This window comes from Amblyomma mixtum, chromosome 1 (assembly GCF_055824585.1).
Source record: "Amblyomma mixtum isolate Tamu chromosome 1, ASM5582458v1, whole genome shotgun sequence".
Lineage (NCBI taxonomy): Eukaryota > Metazoa > Arthropoda > Arachnida > Ixodida > Ixodidae > Amblyomma > Amblyomma mixtum.
In genome coordinates this window covers 140,840,957-140,849,810 of record NC_143012.1, presented here as the reverse complement: position 1 = coordinate 140,849,810, position 8,854 = coordinate 140,840,957, and the positions used below count along the sequence as shown (strand labels likewise).

At 45.2% G+C, this 8,854-nt stretch overlaps 1 pseudogene; it reads right to left on the bottom strand.

Moving 5' to 3' along the window:
• Nucleotides 1-3,388: 3,388 nt before the first annotated feature.
• LOC149367760 (uncharacterized) lies at nt 3,389-6,967 on the bottom strand (annotated as a pseudogene).
• Between the last annotated feature and the right edge of the window lie 1,887 nt (nt 6,968-8,854).

The following is an 8,854-nucleotide window of genomic DNA, read 5'->3' as shown; positions in this document are numbered from 1 at the left end:
AAGTTGATTCCACTCCGTTACTGTTCGCGGAAAAAAATAATATTTAAAGCAGTTATTACGCTGGGTGAAAGGGGTGATTGTAAGATTGTGACGTTGTCTTGTAGAATAACCTGAAGAGAAGGATATTAGTCCATCAATGTTAATTTTAAAATGACCTTTGACCAATTGGTATAAGAACTTTAGTCGAGCAACGCGATTCCTTTCGGTTATAGATATTAAAGCAGCCCTGTTTAAGAGGTCACTTACTGATGTGCGTCCATAGCTATTGTAAGCAAAACGTACTGCTTTCTTTTGTATTTTTTCAATTTTATTTACGTTTGTTTTGGTGAATGAATCCCAGATTATTGCCGCATAATCTAGTATTGGAAGGACAATCGATTTATACGCTAGAAGCCGAACTCGGGGTGTGGAAAGTCTCAATGCACGCCTAAGAAAGAAAAGTTTACGGTTTGCATTATTTACAGTTTGATCAATGTGTTTAGTCCAGTCAAGGTTGTTAGTAATCCATAGCCCTAGATATTTGTAGTGTGAGACTTCGGAAAGAATGTTGTTATCAAATGAATATTGGAACATCAGTGGACTTTTCTTGTAAGTGATTCTCATATACACGGTTTTTTGAAAGTTGATAGGCATCTGCCATGCATCACACCAGGCATTAATTTTCTGAAAAGCCTCATTAAGTTTTACCTGATCTGACATGTTTTTAATTTCGGAGTATAGCACACAATCATCCGCATATAGTTTAATATTAACAGGAATGTCTTTCACGATGTCGTTAATGTAAATGATAAACAAGAGTGGCCCAAGCACTGAGCCCTGAGGGACGCCAGAGTCAACAAAAACAGTTTGAGAGGAATGTTCCCCAAAAGAGACATATTGCTGACGGTTACTCAAATATGCTGAAATCCAATTAATGATTTTGTTATTTTTGAGTGTGCCATTAATTTTGGAAAGCAGTTTTTTGTGAGAGACATTATCAAATGCTTTGGCGAAATCCATAAAAATGGCATCTGTTTGGCTACTATTGTTAATAGCATTCGCAAAATCGTGTATAGTCTGAACTAATTGGGTACAAGTAGAATAACCTTTCCGGAATCCGTGTTGGAAATTTGTAATAAAATTGTGTTGTTCAAGAAAATGGGAAATGCGGGTGTGTATTATGTGTTCCATAATTTTGCAAACTGTCGATGTTAATGAAATCGGTCGGTAATTATTAATGTACTGTTTGTTTCCATTTTTATGAATTGGTTGGACTGTGGCTGTCCTCCAGTCGCCCGGAACCTGTCCTTCGTTTAGAGACCTAGAAAAAATTATAAACAAATACTTGGACACCCATTCTGCATACCTCGTTAGGAATGCATTGGGTATTTTATCAGGCCCAAGGGATTTTTTTACGTTAAGATTCAAAAGAATTTTAGTTATACCCTGTTCACTGATGACAAGATCAGGCATCGGAGGTAAGCATGTTTCGAACACAGGTTGTATGCCATTATCCTTAGTAAAAACGGATTTGAAGTATTCGTTAAAGGCGGTTGATATTACCTTTCCGTCATGTGTTAATGTGCCATTGATTTCAAATGCATGAGAATCCCTAGATACTGGTGAGATTGTACGCCAAAATTTTTCAGGTGAGCTAGTTATAAAATTAGGCAACAAATCGCCAAAATAATTTTCTTTATCAAGTGCTACCTGTCCTCGTAGTTGACTTGACAGAGCGGAAATTTTATCCAGCAGGCCTTCAGGTTGGAAAACTGCTTGCCTTTTCTTTTTCAACTTCTTTAATTTTCTACGCATTTGTATTGAAGTGCGGGAAATCCAGGGATTGTCACGTTTTGTCTTTTTAACAATGCTTGGCACAAAACGGTTAATACACATCATAACCAGATCCTTAAAAGAAATCCACAGATCGTCTACATTTGCGGTAGACTTCGAAAAACTATCAAAATAAAAGGATAAGGTATCTATTATTGATGTGTCATCAGCGCGTGAGAAGTTAGGAAAACATGACTGCTTTGGATGCCTGTCAATAGCGGCATCAGATAAGGTAAGGAACACGGCCTGGTGATCGGAGATTCCTGGGATTATTTCGCATTTTGTTTTAGTACTAATAGATCCGCTTACGAAGAAAAGGTCCAGTATAGATTTAGCGCTATCGTGTACCCTGGTGTACTCGTCAACAAGTTGGGATAAATCAAATGCAAATGCTATGTCCAACATGGCATCACCTGTTTTGTCGTTATGGTTTTTGAGGGACATCGTGCGCCAGTCAATATTAGGCAGATTAAAGTCGCCAGCTAGAATTATCCGATCGCCAGGTTTTAAATATGTGTTCATGTAAGTTTTCAAATCATTTAAAACCGATATGGAAGAAGAAGGGGGCCTGTACAATACACCTATAATGTACCTGATTGTACCACAATATGTTTTACTGAAAATGCACTCTACATTAGGCACATCAGGCATCCTTAAAACTCGTAATGATTTCTTGTATATCATACAGACGCCGGCACCTTTTCCAGTACGGTCTTTCCGGAGTACATTGTAACCAGTAGGCACGAATTCACTGTCGAAAATTGCATCATGTAACCATGTTTCGGTTAGCACAGCAATGTCTGAATCGTTAGTAAAAAGGAGCCCTTCAAGCTCGGTTACTTTATTGATTACACTTCTGCAGTTAATGTTTAAGATTTTCAAGGATATAGGATCATGCTTTTTCTGTCAGTTATTTTTCTTATTGACCAATCTGACACGCTCTCCTTTCTGGGCATCCCAAGCAAACATAACACTATCAATGCTAATTTTATCAAAGACCAGCTTTACCTTAGCGCCATTTGCTTTTTCTTCCGCTGCGCTGTCCCACAAAAGTTTACGTAAGTCACGCACGCGCTTTGAGAAGTCTTCCGAGATAGAGTACGACGATCCTTTTAGTTTGTAGGCTGCTTGTAAAATGGATGCCTTTTCCCGATAGTCAAGAAATTTTATGATAACCGGTCTAGATTTGTCACTGGATTTACGCCCAAGCCTATGAAGTCTTTCTATACCTGTAGGTGTTATACCTATCTTCTCTTTTATTATGTCGTCTTTCACTCTTCAAGCGTCTCGTTTTCTGACTCTTCTAAACCGTAAATTATAAGATTATTGCGACGGCTTCTGTTTTCTAAGTCGTCCACCTTATTCATCAGAAAGGACAACTGGCTGTCAAAATCTGCTATTGTTTTTTCTATTTCGCTTACTTGTTTTGTCAGCGTGCCTAGTTTGGACAACTGTTGTTCAATGCTATCTATTCTGTTGTTTAGTGTAACCATTTGCTCTTTTATTTCGTTCTGACCGTCGATAATTCCTTCAATAGTTCCTTGCACTTTCTTTCGGCCGTCTAGCAGTTCCGACAGCAATTGCTTCTCAGTTGGTCCCGGGTTTGTCTCAATATCGCCCGAAAGAAGTAGGTTAGTAGGCAATAAAGCAATGTGCGCCAGAATACATTTGAAACACTGTGGGCAGGGCAGCAGCAACAGAAACCGGTTGTCACTACGATAACAGTACATGGAAACGTTTTTACTAACCTGTAGAGCAAGACAAAAATGGTTGCTGAGCATGTTGCCGATACTGCTGCTGGCCTGCCCACTGAAGAAAGTCGATGTTGCTCGCTCTTTTAAAGGGGCTTGCTGAGCCATGTGATGTGACGTCACAGTTGTCGAGATGAAGCGATGCGCTGTCAGTTGCGGAACGGAAAGCAATGTAATCGCCGGGCACCTGGCACGAGCCAGATTTTCCGATGCCGGTTCACTGAACACATCCACGTCGATTGCCCTTGATGCGTAGGCGCTGGGCCACCATTCATTCCCGCGATGCGAGGGCTCGTTGACCAGGTCAAACGACGTAGCCACTGGGTCGCAGCCACGCGGTGGAACTGGTCCGCACAGAAGGGCCGCCAAAATCTGTAGAGCAAGACAAAAATGGTTGCTGAGCATGTTGCCGATACTGCTGCTGGCCTGCCCACTGAAGAAAGTCGATGTTGCTCGCTCTTTTAAAGGGGCTTGCTGAGCCATGTGATGTGACGTCACAGTTGTCGAGATGAAGCGATGCGCTGTCAGTTGCGGAACGGAAAGCAATGTAATCGCTTGTAATTGCAATGTAATTGCAGGATATCCTGGGCTGTTCCAAGAAATCCTCCGGTTGTCCAGAGGGTTATATCATCTACGTATATGGCTGTGTGGAGCCCTGTGATAGCAGCAAGGGCCTTTGCCAGTGGCGCCAGGGCAATGTTAAAAAGTAAAGGTGACAAAACCGCCCCTTGTGGGGTACCACGGTTAGGCAAGGGGAAAGGCTGGGAGGCAATATCCCCAAGGTGGAGTTCTGCCGTGCGTCCCTGAAGGAAGGCCCGAATATATTGCCATATGCGGGTGCCGCATCCCGTGGTGGCTAATGTCGTGAGGATATGGTCATGGCTTATTGTGTCGAAAGCCTTATGAATATCCAGGGCCAGTATGGCTCGCGTACTGGCTGTAGGGCGCTTGGTGCAAAAGAGGGACTCTAAGGGCAAGAAGTACGTCTTTCGCCGAGATGTTTGGGCGGAAGCCGCATTGAACGTTGGAGAGAAAGCCTGTTGTATCTAGAAACGGTTGCAGACGATTGAGAATGACATGCTCGAAAAGCTTGCCGACACAGCTCGTTAAGGAGATGGGGCGCAAATTTTGAAAGGTAAGGGGTTTGCCCGGTTTGGGTATAAATCGTATGCTGGCATGGGTCCAGGCTGATGGGAGCGTCCCAGCTTGCCAGTGGTTATGAAAGAGCTCCGTGAGTTACTGGAGGCAGACTTCGTCCAGATTGAGTAGTGCCTTGTACGTTATGCCATCCGGCCCCGGCGCTGTAGAGCGGCGAATACTAAAGAGTGCTCGGCGGACTTCGTTAAGGTGATGTCGGCATCAAGTTCTGGGTTAGGTGGAAGTAGATTGGGTGGATCTGCTGACTGAAAGGGTGTGGGTATTTAAGTGTCCCGTAGTTCGCCAATTACGTCGATGCCCTTTTGGAGCTCTAGTTGTATTAGACGTTGTGTGTTTACTTGTGTCTGAGATTTAGTGGTTGTTGGATCTAAGAGAGCGCGTAGGAGGGACCACGCGCGTTTTGTGCTTAACGTACCCTTGAGATCGTTACAAAAGGGTGCCCAGTTTGCGCGGGCTAGCGTGTTCGCGTATTCTTCTGCCTCGCGAGTGAGAGCGGCTATGCGGAGTCTCAATTTGCGATTGTGTCGCTGGTGACGCCAGCGCTTGAGAAGTCCCTGTCGGGCGTCCCATAGATGAGCCAGATGCGGATCAACCTGCGGTGCCTTAGGGGTATTTTTAAAGCTTTTGCTGTTCGCCTGGATGGCCTTCACGAGACGGTCTGTCCAGTCAGTGACAGTACGCGGTTCTGTAGAATCAGCTGCCAAGTATGAGCGCAATTTGTCCCAGTCAGTAAGAAGCTGCGAACGAGGGTTGAAAATCTTGGAATCATAAGCAATAATAGTGGAGACTGGAAAGTGGTCACTTCCAAGGCTGTCTTGGAGCACCGTGTGAGACTTAACGATTATGTTCGGTGTGGCCTATGTGAGATCGGGTGTGGTGTCGCGGGTGACACTTGTGTCAATGCGAGTGGGTACGGTGGGGTTTGTGACCAGGCTAAGGTTGTAATCAGCCATTGCGGTAAAAATTACGTTACCTTTGGGTGTATCCGAGTTGTATCCCCAGTGCGTGTGACATGCATTAAAATCACCCACCACAAGGAGCTTTGACGAACGAAAGGAGCCCAGGATGCCCGGAATAACTCTGCCTTTATCTTTAGGATTGCTGTATATGTTGAAAATAGTGAGGCTATATGTGCGTCCCGGTGAGCTCAGCTCTATTGCGGTATATTGAGTGCCCTTGCTGTCGGGCGTGTTTGTCGGTGTGCGGTCTAGCACCGGCATGGATGCGAGTGTCAGGATTGCCGTACGTGGTGTAAGGGCTGCCGTGTGATGACCGCGGATATGAATGCGATTTGTTTCCGTCTCTTGCAGAGCAATGAAATGGGGGGGGGGGGGGGGGGGGTTTGGGGAGTTTGCGATGTATGCGGCTAGTTGTGTTTGTTTTCGGCGTATGCTGCGACAGTTCCATTGCCATATAATTGCTTCTGTTGGTGTAGTAGATTGGCGTCGCCGCCGACCTTTTCGCGTGCTATTGCTCTGCGCCATGTTGCTGGTCTGGAGATACTGGATGAGGACAGGCAGCGGGTTGAACTGCGCGCTGCTTGCCTTAGTGTTCCCGGAGACTGTGATGGGGTCCGATTGATTAGATTGGGCGAGACTGATAAAGCGAGCCTGTTACTTAAGCCGCCATGTTTTATTCTCTCATAGTGGCCAACAGAGTGCCAACATTCGGCTAGATGCCGATTACAAACACTACACTACCCTCCTTGGGGAAAGTTAAATGGATGTGCACACACTGTCACAGTTCACTGTAGAGAGGTCTCTCACTGGCAAACAGTCACAAAGTCAGGTCTCAAAGTCAGAGAGATGACGTGGAGGTCTTCTGTTTCTCTGTGGATAGCGCCGTGTTGGAGAAGTCTGGTGCAATGCAGGTGGTGTAGGCGGGTGAAATATAGGAGGTGCAGGCTGGTTCACTACAGGTGGTGGATATATGATGTCATCGCAGTGGAGCGGTGTTGTGGCTGATGCTTGTTTGAGGCCGGAGACATCTTTGAAAAACTTGAGTTTCATTCATTCATTCATTCATTCATTTTATTTCCTTAGAAAAGGAGGAGTATAGGAGTATAGGAGTTGCACGTTATTACTCTGTTTCCTCTCGATGCCTTGATTTGTGATCCATGAATGCTTACAATGTATAAGGGTCTGGATCATAGTATGGCGTGAACTTGTCGCGTCTCTCTTGCTTGCACAAGACTCGTTGGCCGATACAGAAGCGATGTGGATGAGTATGTCTTCGTGCGTCAGCATGATGTTTGTTGTATGCCTTTTTCTAGAGCACGGTTGTTTTCAACCTTGTTAACTCTTCGTTGTGCGAAGGAGCTTCAGTGTAGCACGGCAGAAGATTCCTCATTGGTATGCCAAACAGCAGTTCATATGGTGATCTTCTTGTTGTAAGCTGTTTGGAAGATCTGTATGACATCAGGAAAGTGTCAAGCTCTACTTTCCAATCTGTGTTCTCAAGCTGACTTGCGTGAACATGCTTTTTCAATGTTCTCATGAACCGTTCTGCTTCACCATTAGCTTGAGGCCACAAAGGTGTGATCCGGTGATGTCGAAATCCTAACTCTTTCGAGAGTGCAGCAAACTCTCTGCCTTGGAATGGTAGTCCATTGTAAATTTCTACCTGTGCAGGGATTCCGAACTGGCAAAACACTCGTCGCAGCAAGGGAAGCACATTGTTCGCACTTGTGGAATGTGTGACTTGTACTACTGGGTATCGCGAGAAGTCATCTATTACCACCATAGCGTACTTTCCATCTGGAAACGGACCACAAAAGTCAACCGAAACTTCCTCCCAGGGACCATTGGATGGTTCAGTGATGGCAAGTGGTTCTCGCCTTGCTTGGGGAACGACTGCTTGACATGGTAGGCAGCTTTTAATCAAAGTGTGCACTAGTTTATCCATGCCTGGAAACCAAACTTTTTCTCTCAGCATCTGTTTTGTTTTGACGATCCCTTGATGACCTTTGTGGGCGAGCAGCACTGCTTGCTTCTGCAGGCTAGTGGGAAGAACTAGGCGCGTTCCTCGAAGGACAATACCCTCAGGTGTTGTTGTTAGTTCATTCTTTATGGATGCAAATTGCTTCAGTTCAACTGAGGCCCAGCTGCTAGGTGTCGGGTGCTGGATAGCACTGACAAGTAAATGTAGTTACTGGTCTGCTTTAGTTGCTTCAGCCACTTCTTGAACTGAGAAGGCATTTGGTATGCTGAGGCACTGGATGAAGTTAACATACTCGTTGGGTACTTTGTCGATGCGGGCATGTATTTTCATCTCAGGAACCGGGTGCCTGGAAAGGTAATCGGAAGGGTTGCTATTTCCTGCGGTGTGCTGCACATCAAACTTGTACTGGTGAATGCGTAGAGCGAGGCGCTCAATGCGGGCAGATGGTGATGATCTTGGGTTTCCCAGTATGCTCACTAAAGGCTTGTGATCAGTCAGCAAAAGAAAGTGAATTCCACAAAGATAAAGGCGAAAGTGTTCCATTGCACATACAGCTGCGAGCATTTCACGTTCTATTTGGGAGTAGCGGCTTTCAACAGGTGTGAGCGCTCTACTTGCATAGGCTATCATTGCAATGTGTTCACCAACACGTTGTGTGAGGATAGCACCCAGTCCATGTGGACTTGCATCTACTACCAGTTCTGTCGGCTTGGATGGGTCAAAGTAAGCAAGGGTGGATGCATCTGACATGGCTTGCTTTAAGCTCTGAAAAGCATTCTGCTGTCGTTCTGTCCACTCCCATGCAACATTCTTCAATGTCAGTTCACGTAATGGCTGTGTGAGATCGGCTAGATTTCTCAGGAATCTGCCCGAATAGTTGATCATGCCTAGCAGGCTCTTCACTTCTTGCGGCGACTCTGGTATCTTGATTTGTAGCAAGGCTGCTATCTTCTTGGGATCAGGACGAACGCCGTCAGCTGAGAAAATAAGTCCAAAGAAGTTCAGTTCTCGTTCATGAAAGTGACACTCTTTCTCGTTGAGTGTCAGTCCAGCTTCTTGGAGTCGCTGCAGAACTGCTTTCAATGAGGCATCATGCTCTGGTTTTGTTTGTCCAAAAACAAGGATGTCGTCACTAACATTCAGGACATTGGGGATGCCATTGAGCACTTGGCGGATGGTGTTTTGAACGATTT